Raw genomic sequence first — 13,604 nt, 5'->3', positions numbered from 1 at the left:
GAGGTCCTCTGCCCTAAATGTCCAGTCTCAGAGGCATGACCCAAATTCCTGCAGTTCCCTAACTCCACAGCACGTCTTCTGCCTCCCTCCCCATCAAGTGTCATCTTTTTCCTTGAAATGCTTGCATTTCCTGACCATGCTGCCCTTTTGCCGTGTATCATACTGCGGCTAGCTCTGGGAGAAAGAGGCTGTCAGCAGAGACAAAAGTAACATTTGAGAGAACATGAAGACCAAAGAGACTCCCCAACAGTTGCTGTTGAGTTGATTCTGACTCATGGTGACCCTGTATGTGGTTAGTTAGGACTGTGCTCCATTGGATTTTCAATAAAGTGGTTAAAGCATTTGGCTGCTAACCAAAAGGTTGAAGGTTCATGTTCACCCAAGGGCATCTTAGAAGAAAAACCTGCCAGTGTACTTTCAAAAATGACAAGAGTCCAGAATAAGAGATGGATAGTAAAGTGGCTGGGGGCAGGGGAGGGAAATGGGACTGTATAACAATGAAAGAACTTTTTTCCCCAAAGAAAAAAGTGATCTGGGGAAGAGGGGGTGTCAGGGAGGAAAATGTGCAACACTGAATGATTGGAAACTAAAGTTCTTTATAAACTTTCATTAAAATCTTAATTTAAAAAATCAGCATTGAAAAGCTCTGTGGAACACAATAGATTCTGACACATACAGGGTAACCATGGGTGTTAGAATTGACTCACTGGCATGTTTTTTAATTAAATGATCCATGTTAGAGATCATTAGCACTAGTTATGGGAGATGGACAAAACCATCACTCATTCCAGTGATCTCAGGTCTTCAAAAGCATGAAGTCTTGGGGATGGTCACCAAAGCAGCGTGGGGATGCCATGTGAACACATACTTTGGAGCCAGACCCCCCAGGAGTTTCTCACCTTGGTAGATTATAGAAACTCACTGTGGTGATTGCCCATGGGAGGGTGGCTATTTTTAGAGTGGCTGGGCTATTTTAAAGGGACAGAGATATTTTCTAAATGGGAAAATTTTAGTAAGAATTAATACAAAGATCAGACAGGCTTTCTAGTCCTACGATCTGTGGTTGACCTTGAGGTACATAGGTACCTTAATTTGGGTAATCCTCATCAGAATAAGGCTGACAGAAAAAGAATTGACACCTTTGGGCTACGTGTTGGAAAAGAGCACAAAACATCCCATGGATGGCCAAGGGAACAAACAGATATGTCTTGGAGAGGGTGAGCTGGAGTGCTCTTTGGAGGCAAGAATGATGAGGCTTCGCCTCACATATTTTGGACATGTTGCTAGGAGGGGCTATTCCTTGGAGAAGGACATGATGTTGGGAAGAGTGGAGGGTCGGCAAAAGAGAGGAAGACCCTCAACCAGGCGGATTGACACAGTTACTGCTGCAATGGGCTCTTGTGTGTCAGGATGTGTGAGGATGGTGCAGGATAGAACAGAGTTCAGATCTTTTGTTCATAGGGTTGCTATGAGTCATTTTTGACTCAGCAACAACAACATCATCTATCAAACAGTCTTTTGATCTCACCTTAATGGGCAGAATCTAAGCTATAAAAGACTTTTTAGCTAAGCCATTGATGGGTAGAATACATTTTCATTCATATTTTTCAGTCATGTTTTCTGTTCAAAACATCAAACCTCAAAAAAGGAGCTAAATTCCACTCCAGAGCATGTGTGTGTGTGAATTTTGTGGAAGTCTGCATCTGTCTTGCCTGATCAGTCTCTCACTGCCATTTTCAACTGCAACCTGGGACAACAGAGCAAAGTATGGAGGGACATTTAGCTCCTGAGATTTTAAAGCTTGTGCGCATGCTCCAAAGAGTTGTATCCACCCATCTCAATCATGATGGCTCTGGAATCTTGACTTCTATTATACTTTAGTTAATTATACCATCCTTAACTGTTAGTTTGAATTTTGGAGACATAAAGTGTGACTTTAGGTACCAGGGATGGTATACTTTTTTCCCAATTTAAAGATCAAAAGAAGTTGTTGTTAGGTGTAGTTGAGTCAAGTAAGACTCACAGTGACCCTGTGAACCACAGACCTGCCCCCTGTCCTGTGCCATCCTCACCATCTCTGACACACTTGAGTCCATAGCCACAGTCACTGTGTCCGTCCATCTCACTCAGGTACTCTTCTCTTTCTCTCTCTTTTCACTCTTCCAAGCATGGGGTCCCTTTCCAAAGGAGTAGCCCCTCTTAAAAACATGCCCAAAATGCATGAGATGAACCTTTCCCATGTTTTGCCTCTATGGAGCACTCTGTCTGAACTTTCCCCAAGATATATCTGTTTGTTCTTTAAGCAGTCTATGGGATTTTCAGTGCTTTTCTCCAACACCACGGTTCAAAGGCATCAATTCTTTTTTATTTTATTTTATTAATTTTAATGAACATTTACAGAGATTTTGGATTTCCGTTCATCCATTTGTTGCATTTTTCTCCCTGCCTACCCCTCCCCCCTTGTTCACTCTTCTCTTTGGAAAGTTAAAAGAAAAATTCCTTTGTTGGTATACAATCCCCTGGCCCCAAGTACACTCCACTATGCAACCTTCATTCTGGACTCTTGTGATAACCATAATACCCTATATATCACTTTTAAACTGTTCTCTCCCACATCTGTTTCAATGCAGTATACATGATTACCCAATTTTTCTCAGTCTCACCCTACCCTTGATGTCAGTCCCATTCTACAACAGTGGCACCATGTCAAATTTGTCCTTTTGTGACTGAGATATTTCACTTAGCATAATGTCCTCCAGGGTCACCCATTTTGAATACTATTGCATGAGTTCCTTGTTTTTCAAAGCAGTGTAGTATTCCATTGTGTGAATATACCACCGCTTCTCTATACATTCGTTTGTTGATGGGCACTTAGGTTGTTTCCAACTCCTTGCTATTGCGAAGAAAACTGCAATAAATGTGGGTATGCATATATCTACTTGGGTGGTGGTTATGGTTTCTTTAGGATATATTCCCAGTAGTGGAATTGCTGAGTCAAATGGTATTTCTATTTGCAACTTTTTGAGAAAGAGCAAAGGCATCAGTTATTTTTCTGTCATCTTTATTCATTATCCAGCTCTCTGATGAATAGCAAGTGACTAAAAAGACTTGAATCAGGTGCACTTTAGTTTTCAGACTGATGCCATTGCGCTTCAGTATTTTGGAGAGATCCTAATAGTGGACTTTCCCAATGCAATAGGTCTCCTGATCTTCTGACTGCCAGTCCCATGGGTGTCAATTGTTGATCCAAGTAAGACGAAATAATTGATAACTTCGATCCCTTTTCCATCTCTGATAATGTTACCTTTTGGCTTAGTGGTGAGGAAAACCTTTGTTTTCTTTCTGTTGTGATGTAATCCATATTGAAGGCTGTAGTCCTTGATCTTCTGGAGCAAGCATTTCAAGCCCGTCTCACTTTCAGCAAGTAAGGCTGTGTCATCTTCATTACTGTCTACATAGCATAAAATGGATCAAAAAGACCCAAGACCATGAATGTCTCTCTGAAAGGGCCAGAGGGAGTATGACTAGAACAGCCATTCACTGCCCCAGAGCAGGAAGCAGATAAAGAGCCCATAACCCAGCTCCGTAATGCCTGGAGAGCAAGAGCAGCAAGAGGCTCTTCTATTCATTGCTGACTCAGACGAACAGTTATGGTACCAACAATGGGGCTTATTAGGGAAGGAAGTTGGAGAGTGGGGGAGGCAAAGAATATCACCCCAAATAAGTCCAACAGTTCCAAGGCACAACTCCTCAGTTAGTCCAGGCTCTGGTTTCAATTCAGCAAGCAGCTGTTCCTTGCATCATCAAAGGCAAGAGCAACAAAATCCAACTGTGGCCAGAACAAATGCAAGCAGCCTCAGGTCACACATTGCCACAGTTTCTCCAGCAATGCCAGTCTCTCCACCACCAGGGTCTTGCTCTCTCCAGGGTCTTGCTACCACAAGTCTTGCTTGCCTCAAGTTTTGCCTCGAATCTTTCTCACCTCAAGTCTTGCTGTTCAAGTGTAGGAAGCACTCTTTCACCCTTTTCTGACTTCCACAGCTGATGATGATTTGCAAGACCGTACATCTTCAGTTAAGGTAGCTGAAGATCAGAGGTTAAATGGCTAACAAATGACAACTTTTAGGCTAATACACCAGTTACACAGGTTGTTGAGGAGTTTTCCTTTGATCCTGATGCCACATTCCTCTTCACAGAGTCCAGCTTCAGGAATTATTTACTCAGACTACAAATTGAATAATTATGGAGATAGGATACATCCCTGCTGTACACCCTTCCTAATTTTAAATCATGCAGTGTTTCCTTGCTGCATCTGGACAATAGCTTCTTTGTCTAGGTATAGGTTTAGTATGAACACAATTAAGTGTTCTGGTATTCCCATTCTTCTCAATGTTAGCCACAATCAGATGCGAATGCCTTTGCATAGTCAACAAAACATAGACATTCTTCTGGTATTTTCTGCTGTCAGCAAGAATCTATCTGACATTAACAAGGATATCCCTGGTGCCATGGCCTCTTCTAAACTCTGCTTGAACTTCAGGCAATTCTCTGTCAATGTAGTGTTCTAGCCATTTTTGGATGATCTTCAATAATATTTTGCTTATATGTGATTTAATGAAATTATTCAATAATTTCCACATTCTGTTAGATTAAAATGATATACCCTCTTCTTGTGAAAGTAATGGGATAAATGAGCTAACTAGAAACTTGAAGGTTCAAAAATCAATTAAAATGTAGTATGTAAAATATTCTGACCCTAAGAGTTAGATTTGCTTAAGGAAACAATAAGGAATAGGTATGGATAAAACAGCAAAAACAACCCAACAAGCAAACTTAAAGAGGATTTGGTCTAACTACCAACATAGGAGCAGTAGAAATGTCACTAGAAGAGACGTTTATGGTTGCTGAAGATATACATGTGAAAGGAGCATGAAGTATTGGAGGCCAAAGAAGACCAAGCAGATCTGAAGGGTCTATTGTAATTAGGTGGCCTTGAATTACGTACAATTCATAGCGACTCCATGAACAACATATCTGAACCCTGCCCTATCCTGTGCCATCCTCACAATCTCTGACATACTCGAGCCCATTGCTGCAGTCACAGTATCAATCCACCTGGTTGTGGGTCTTCCTCTCCTTCACTGTTTCTCCACTTTTCCAAGCACGATGTCCCTCTCCAAGGACTGGCTTCTCCCAGCAACACGCCCAAATAATGTGAGACAAAACAGTCTTACCTTTGCCTCCAAGGGCACTCTGACTGCACCTTCTCTAAGACCTGTTTGTTCTTTTGGTGAAAGGCCTGTAGACCCTTAATAAATGGATTAAAAAGGAGAAGTCATTGACAGAGCTAAATAATTGGGTTGTTGTTGTTGTTAGGTGCTATTGAGTATAACCCATAATGAACCTATGAACAACAGATCTGAACTCTGTTCTATACTGTGCCACCCTCATACTTCCTGACACACTAGAGCCAATTGTGGCAGTTACTTGGTCAATCCACCTAGTTGAGGGTCTTCATCTCCTTCACAGACTCTCTACCTTTCCAAGCATGATGTCCTTCTCTAAGGAATAGACTTTCCCAGCAACATGTCCAAGAATGTGAGACTAAGTTTTATCATCTTTGCCTCCAAGAAGCACTCTGGCTGTACTTTCTCCAAGACTTACGTGATTATTTTTTTGACAGTCCTTCAGATGTTCAGTGCTGTTCTGCAACACTGCAACTCAAAGGTATCAATTCTTCTTCTGTTATCCTTATCCATTGTCCAGCTCTCAGATCCATAGCAAGTGGTCGGAAAGACCATGGCCTGAATCAGATGCACCTTAGTCCTCAACTTTACATCATTGCTCCTCAATAATTTGGAGAGATCCCTGACAATAATTTGGAGAGGTCCTCCAGTGCAATACTCTCCTGATTTCCTGACTGCTGGTGCCAAGGGTGTTGATTGTGGATCTAAGTAAGATGAAGTTGTTGATCGTTTCAATCTTTTCTCTGTCTATCATGATGTTACCTGTAGATCAAGTGGTAAGAATTTTTGTTTTCTTGACACTGAGATGCAACTCATATTGAAGGCTATAATTTTTTATCTTCTGCAATGAGTGCTTCAAGTCATTCTAATTTTCAGCAAGCAAGGTTGTGTCATCTCCATAAAGTTTATTGATGAGTCTTCTCCAGTCCTGATATCACATTTTTCTTTATAGAGTTCAGCTTCTTGAATAATTTGCTCAAGTTATTTCTCAAATTGGGTAAGATAAGAAAAATGAAAAAGGAAAACAGATTCTTATCATAAGAAGGAAATTTGCTGGGATCTGAGTAGGAGTGCAATAGGATCCCATTCATCTACTCAAGTTGGGGAGATGGGATAAGGTGGAACGTGCAACTTACTCTGCTGATGTGTAGGTTTAGCTGAAAACTTAGTCCTGTGGTCCATCCGAAGTTTGAAAGACATATGACAATTTGGAACAGGTGTTACATTGCAGGGAGTTCTAGGGAAGGAGAGAGGGGAGGGAGGAAGAAAATGCACAACAATAATTAAAAAAATTCTCCATGTTAAAAGCATAAAACCTTGCAGAAAAAAAAAGTCTGATAAGTTTATCTAAGAGAATTACCTTGGTGGTATAGAGACACAATATATAGCTCCACAATCTTGTTCTTCAATCTCTAGCTGCCAAAATCTATTTTATTGGTGCTAATTTTTGACATAACAAACTCAGGTTTGATGGTAAAATTGCTCTCCTGAGGGGATAAATGACTTTATTACCTTGAGAAGACTATGGAGATAGTGAAATAAAGAATAATTTGATATTTGTTATTTTGTTATGGGCTGTCATCAAAACTGACTAATAGCTGACACCCCAGCAGGTTTTCAGAGAAAATGAATCACACGGAAATAGATAGCCCATCTTTTTCCTGTAGAGCAGCTGGTGAGTTCGAACCTTGTACCTTTGGGTAGGCAGTGCATGAGCTACCATGGAGTCATTTCTGACCTATAATGACTTTACATTGGGTTTTTGAGGCTCTGAACTTTAATGGGGAGAGACTGTCCATTTCGTTCCTTTGGAGCTGCTAGTGGATTTGAACTGCCAGAAACTAGCCTTTTGGTTTGCTGTAAAACACACTACAGACTACATCACCAGAGCGTGTTCAATATGATTCGAGTCCTGTTTCCAACTTCAGAATGTGTATTGATTTTTCGGTCAAGTCTATTCTGACTCATGAAGACCTCATGTGTGTCAGAATAGGACTATGCGCCACAGGTTTGTTTTTTTTTTTTTAAACACTATTCTTTATTTACATTGTGTTTCATACAATCATTCTCATGCATCATGTTTGTTTTTTTTAACTTTTTTTTAGATATGATGTTTGTTTTATTTGTGTGATTACAATACATAGTTTTAGATTTCATCCGATATTTCGCTTTTTAAACTTGATCCAAGTTCATTCTTTTACTTTTCGTTTGATGCTCATCTCTTTTACCAGTTGGTGGTGTTTTTCAAGAGCCAGCAATTTTTCCATATTCTTTGAAGCTGTACATTTTTGTGAACCATTTCTACCTGTTTTCATCTTTCCTTGTCAGCATGCTGCCTTGTGTCTGCTTGATTATTCTCTCCCTTATCTATTTTCCATAAAAGTACAGCTATTTTAGTCAGATGTAGTAGTAGATTTTGTATTGTTCTAAAAAGTCATTGTGACCCTGTTCTGTTGTTATGTAGTGTTCACTAATGCTTATGGATGACAGACAACATGATTACATTTGTTGAGTAGAATGTTGTATCAGTAGTAGGTCAGTTTGACTTTTTAGCAAATTATGTTAGATATAATCAATGCTTAAAGCTCTACATCTTGATGTAAAATTTGCTGTTACTACCTTAGCATCGAACTGTTCTTTTTTTAATTAAATTTTATTAGTTTTAATGAACATTTACAGAGATTTTGGGTTTTCATTCATTCATTGTTGCACTACATTTTTTTTTATTAATTTAGTTTGTTTATTTTTCATTTCAATGAACATCTACAGAGATTTTGGAATTCCATTCATTCATTGTTGCACCCTTCTCCCTGCCACAGGTTTTTAACTCTTGTGAATTTTCAGAAGTAGATCACCCAGACTTCCTTCAGAGGTGCCTTTGAGCAGATACAAACCACAGACCTTTTTGTTAGTATCCAAACGTTTAAATGTTTGCTCAACCTATGGACCTAAAATTATTTTACTTGAAATATATAACACTTTGCTCAAACACATAAACTGAGTTAGAATGTTTAAGATGAATTAAATACCTAAGCATGGTACATTAAGTGTCATAGAACAACATTATGGAGTTTACTTAAGCAAAAGGAAAAGAAGTTTACTGAGGAATAGAGATGATCTGGATTTGGGAAACATCCATTGTCACAGAGTAAAAATTGCTACTCTTTAGGACACAAAACAAGTCATAGTCTTACTTGTGTGGATGAAAGTCCACTGGGATATCTACAAAGTGACAATTTGGTAACGATAGGTCCATAAGAAGAATTATAGGAATGGTCAAAGGTATGTGCCATTCAGTTATTAAAGGGTGGTCCCAAGACAGTAGATAGAGAATACCAGAAGAATGTCTATTTTTGTTTTCTTGACTATGTAAAAACTGTGTGAGTCACAAAAATCTGTGGATAACATGGAGAAGAACAGGAGTTCCAGAACACTTAATTGTGCTCATGAGAAATGAATACCTAGACCAAGAAACTGTAGATGGAGGGAACACAGTAAAGGAATATGTTGTTGTTGTTGTTATGTGCCATTGAGTCGCTTGCAACTCATAGCGACCCTATGTACAACAGCCCTAAACCCTGCTCTATCCTGTGCCAATCACACTGCCTCTGACAACCCATCCCGATTACCCCAGTCACTGAATCAATCCACCTCATAGAGGGTCTTCCCCTTCTAGGCCATCCCTCCACCCTCCCAAGCATGATGTCCCTCTCCAAGGACCTGTCCCTCCTTATAACATGTCCAAAGTATGTCAGATGAAGTCCCAGAATCCTTGCCTCCAAGGAGTAGCCTGGTTTAACCCTCTCCAGGATGCATCTGTTTGTTTTCTTGGCAGACCATGGTACATTCAATACTCTTCTCCAGCACCACGGCTCAAAGGCATCAATTCTCCTTCTGTCCTCCCTAGTCATTGTTCAACTCTCTGATGCATAACAAGTGATTACAAAGACCATGGCCTGTATCAGATGCACCTTAGTCTCCAGAGACATACCGTTGCTCTTGAGTACTTTAGAGAGGTCCCTAACAACAGACTTTCCCATCGCAATACATTTTTTTATTTCCTGGCTGCTGGTGCCAAGAGTGTTGACTGTGGAGACAAGCAAACTAAAGCTGTGAACAATCTCAATCTCTTCGCCATCCACCCTGATGCTGCCAATTGGTCCAGTGGTGAAAATTTTTGTCTTCTTGACATTGAGCCTCAGTCCATACTGAAGGCTCCAGTCCTTGACCCTCTGCAGCAAGTGCATGAGGTCCTCTTCAGTTTCAGCAAGCAGGGTTGTGTCATCTGCATCACACAGATTGTTGATAGATCTTCCACCAATCTTGACCCCACATTTCTCCTCATAGAGCCCAGCCTCCCAGATAATCTGTTCTGCATACAGGTTGAAAAGGTATGGAGATAGGACGCATTCCTTGTGTATGCCCTTCCAAATTTTGAACCATGGAGTGTTCCCTTGCTCTGTTATAGCATGATTTAAAATAAAGATTTATGTCAGGCCACATCCTTTCCCTCCGCTTATTCAGTCTGTATGCTCAGGAAATCATTCAAGAAGATGGACTATGAAGAAGAAAGGGGTATCAGGATCAACAATCTGTATTATGCCCATCACCTTTCTCTTCAGAAAGCAAGGAGAACTTGAGGTGTTTGCTGCAGATCAAAGACTTCAACACGGATTACATTTCAATATCAAGAAGACTGGGCTAATAGACAACATCATAATAGATGGAGAAAATATTGAAATTGTTAACAATGTCATCATACTTCGACCCATAATCAACGTGTTTGGTACCAGAAGTCAGACGATCAGGACACATAACATTAGGAAAGTTTGCTGTCAGGGACATCTCAAAATTACTAAGAAGCAATGATGTCAGTTTAAAGACTAAGGTGCATACATACAATTCAGACTATAATAGTTTTTTAAAATTATTATACTAGTTTATTTCTAAAGTTTGTATACATTATTTTTCACACCAGGTCTTTCCCATTTGCTTCACCCACTCCTCCCTCCACTCATCAAATTGTGCGACCCTATGATTAATCATCTCCACCCCCAGCTCATCCTCACCCCTTTGTTCCCACCCTTCCCGCCTTGGATCCTCATACTCGTTCTACAATAATGGTCTTATACAATATTTGCCTTTATGGGACTGAGTTAGTTCTCTTATGATAATGCTCTCGAGTCCCTCCCAAGATAGGTAGTAACTGACAAAATCATTGCTCCTGCGTGCTGTGTAGCATTCCATCACATGAATGTACCATAATTTCTCATTCCATTTGATTGTGGTTGGACATTTGGGCTATTTCCATGTTCTTGCAATGGTGAATAATGCTGCAATGAACATTAGTGTTCACATCTCCATTTGTACCTCAGTTCTCATTCTATCAGGGTACATTCCAAGCAGTGGAATAGCTGGGTTATATGGAATTTCCATGTTCAGCTCTTTTGAGGAAATGCCTAACTGCCTTCCAGAGTGGTTGTTCCATTTCACAATCCCACCGACAATGTATGACAGTTCCTATCCTCCATATCCTCTCCCATATTTATTATTTGCTGTCCTATTAATCTTTGCCACTGCCACTGGAGTGAGATGTACAGGCCATGATCTTTTAAATCACTTGCTGTACATCCAAGAGTAAGACAATGAATAAGGATGACAGAAGAACCAATGCCTTTGAGCTGTGGTGTTGGAAAAGAGTAATGAATATTCCAAAGGCGGAGCCAAAAACGGTTGGGAGGAGCAAAGGGGAGACTGAGGGGCATGCGCCGGCAGAACGGGAGCCTGGAAGCCGCGCGGGCGCGAATATTCCAAAAGAAAAAAACAACACAGGATGTCTTGGAGAAAGTACAGCCAGAGCGCTCCTTAGTAGCAAGGATAACAGCTCTGTCTTACACACTTCGGGCGTGTTGTGAGGAGGTGCAGTTCCCTGAATGGGGATATCATGCTTGGAAAGGTTGAGGGTCAGAGAGGAAGATCCTCAACAGGATAGATTAACAGAGCAATGGGTTCAAGCATGTCAGAGATACGAGGATGGCATAGGCTAGGACAGGGTTCAGGTCTGTATCATGAGTCATACTCAACAACAGCTCACAGCAATGTTCTTCCTTAGGGAGCTCTGAAGGCCTCATGAATAGAGTTGTGCTGCAAACCCCAGGTAGGAGGTTTGAATTCACCAGTGGCCCCAGTGGAGAAAGATGGGAAATCTCTTTCAATTGTGTGATTTACAGCCTCTGAAAATCCACTGGAGGAGGGTCAGCTACCTCTCAATGCATCTTACCTCAGTCATATCTGTTTCTGGATGTCCACTGTAAAGATTGATACTATGAATTTCAACGTCCATCTGAAATGGTAAAGATTGATAGTATGTAAACTGTAAAGACTGATAATATGTATCTTAAGGCCCATTTGAACCTCCTTTTTGTCTACAATGACAAAGATCCCATGGGAACAGATTAGTAACTCTGTAGAAGCCAAACTTCAGAGAAAAGGGATATTGTCCTTAAGAATATAGCCCTAGTCAGCACCATGGTTAAGTGGACAGTCTTGGAAAGACAGCTGCTAAAAATCCAATTCTAGACTTATGTCAAGATTACAAAATAGAGTTAAGGCTTCACTTTTATATTATCCTAGTTACACACAATCAACACTCTTGGTACCAATAGCCAGGAAATCAAAAGACGAATTACATTGGGGAAATCTGCTGTCAGGGACCTCTCTAGAGTACTGAAGAGCAATGATGTCAGTCTGGAGACTAAGGTACATCTGATCCAGGCCATGGTTTTCACTATTACTTGCTGATTACTAATTACACCTGACAGCTGGACAATGATTAAGGATAATAGAAGAAGAATCGATGTCTTTGAGTTGCAGTGCTGCAGAAGAGTATTGTATACCATGGATCTCTAAGAGAACAAACAGGTTTGTCTTGGAGAGGGTGAAACCAGGCTGCTCCTTGGAGACAAAGATTTTGAAGTTGTATCTGACATGCTTAGGGCATGTTACAAGGAGGGACCAGTCCTTGTAGAGGGATATCATGCTTAGAAGAGTGAAGGGACAATGCAAGAGAGGAAGACCTTTCATGAGATGGCCTGACTCGGTGACTAGAGTAATGGAGGTAGGTGTGCCAGAGACAATGACGTTGGCTTAAAATAGAGCAGGGTTTAAGGCTGTTGTACTTAAGGTCACTATGAGTCGTAAGCAATTCAATGGCACACAACAACAGCTACACACACAGTGTCTCTTATTTTAGACTCATACAAAGGTAGATTTATGAGTTGTCCTAATTTATTTTCATTTTTATATTTTTTATTGTGATTTGAGAGAAAGTTTACCAAGCAATTTGGCTTTTAATTCAATAATTCATACACATTGTTTGGTGACATTAATTATACTCCGCACATTGTAACAGTACTCTTCCCACTTTCTCCATTTCCATTCATCCTTTTGTCCTGTCTTTGCCCTCTGAGCTTCATTGCCGTTTTTGTTGAGGACCATCAAGTTGGAACTGATCCATAGCTGACCCGCCATAGGGTTTTCAGAGGCTATTAACCATACAGGAAAAGATTGACCATTCTTCTCCCTTAGAGCAGCTGGTGGATTTGAACCCGCGTGCCTTCAGGATTGCAATGCAGTTTCTCACCACTAGGTCACCAGGAAAATGGTGATCTATTGATTACTGATAAGCTGCCTGCCATTTGGCTGGAAGTTGAATCCCTGAATCATCACCAGTGGCCTAGTGGCAAGATGTTGTGCTTCAATCCCAAAGGCACGTGGTTTGAATCCACCAGCTGCTCTGTGTGAGAAGGATGGGCAATCTCTTACCATGCGATGATTAACTGCCTCTGAAAACCCACCAGAGGGTCAGCTATGGGTCAGTTCTGATTCAACGGTAAACAAGAACATCAACAACAATGGAGGCAAAAAGGGAGGGGGGTACAGTTGGGGTGGGTGTAATTTCAGTTGTAAGCTTGAAGGGTATCTAAGAGTCTTGTGGTTCTGTAAGTTTTTAGCAGATCAATAAGCCTGGTCTTTTTAATGATACTGAGCTTTGCTCCACATTCTTCTCTCTGTCAGAGACCTTCTCTTGTTGTCTCTTTCAGAGGATTCAGCAAAGGTAGCCAGGCACCATCTAGTTCTTCTGGTCTCAAGGTCATGGAGAATGCACTTCTCATGCTCCATTAGTCATGTGGCTCAATAGTCTTTGATTCCCCACCCTACAGATCTTCTTTGCTTTAGACAGGGAGAGACCAACAGCTGTACTTTGTACTATTGATGGCCACTCACAAGCTTTTAAGGCCCCAGTCACAGCTCACTAAAGTAAGAAGTAAAACATTTTTTCTCTAGACTATATTATGC

The sequence above is a fragment of the Elephantulus edwardii genome, unplaced genomic scaffold, assembly GCF_000299155.1.
Source record: "Elephantulus edwardii isolate Elephantulus edwardi_28Jun2011 unplaced genomic scaffold, EleEdw1.0 scaffold00096, whole genome shotgun sequence".
Classification (NCBI taxonomy): Eukaryota; Metazoa; Chordata; class Mammalia; order Macroscelidea; family Macroscelididae; genus Elephantulus; species Elephantulus edwardii.
The sequence above is the reverse complement of the archived record's forward strand: the minus strand, read 5'-3'. Positions refer to the sequence as shown.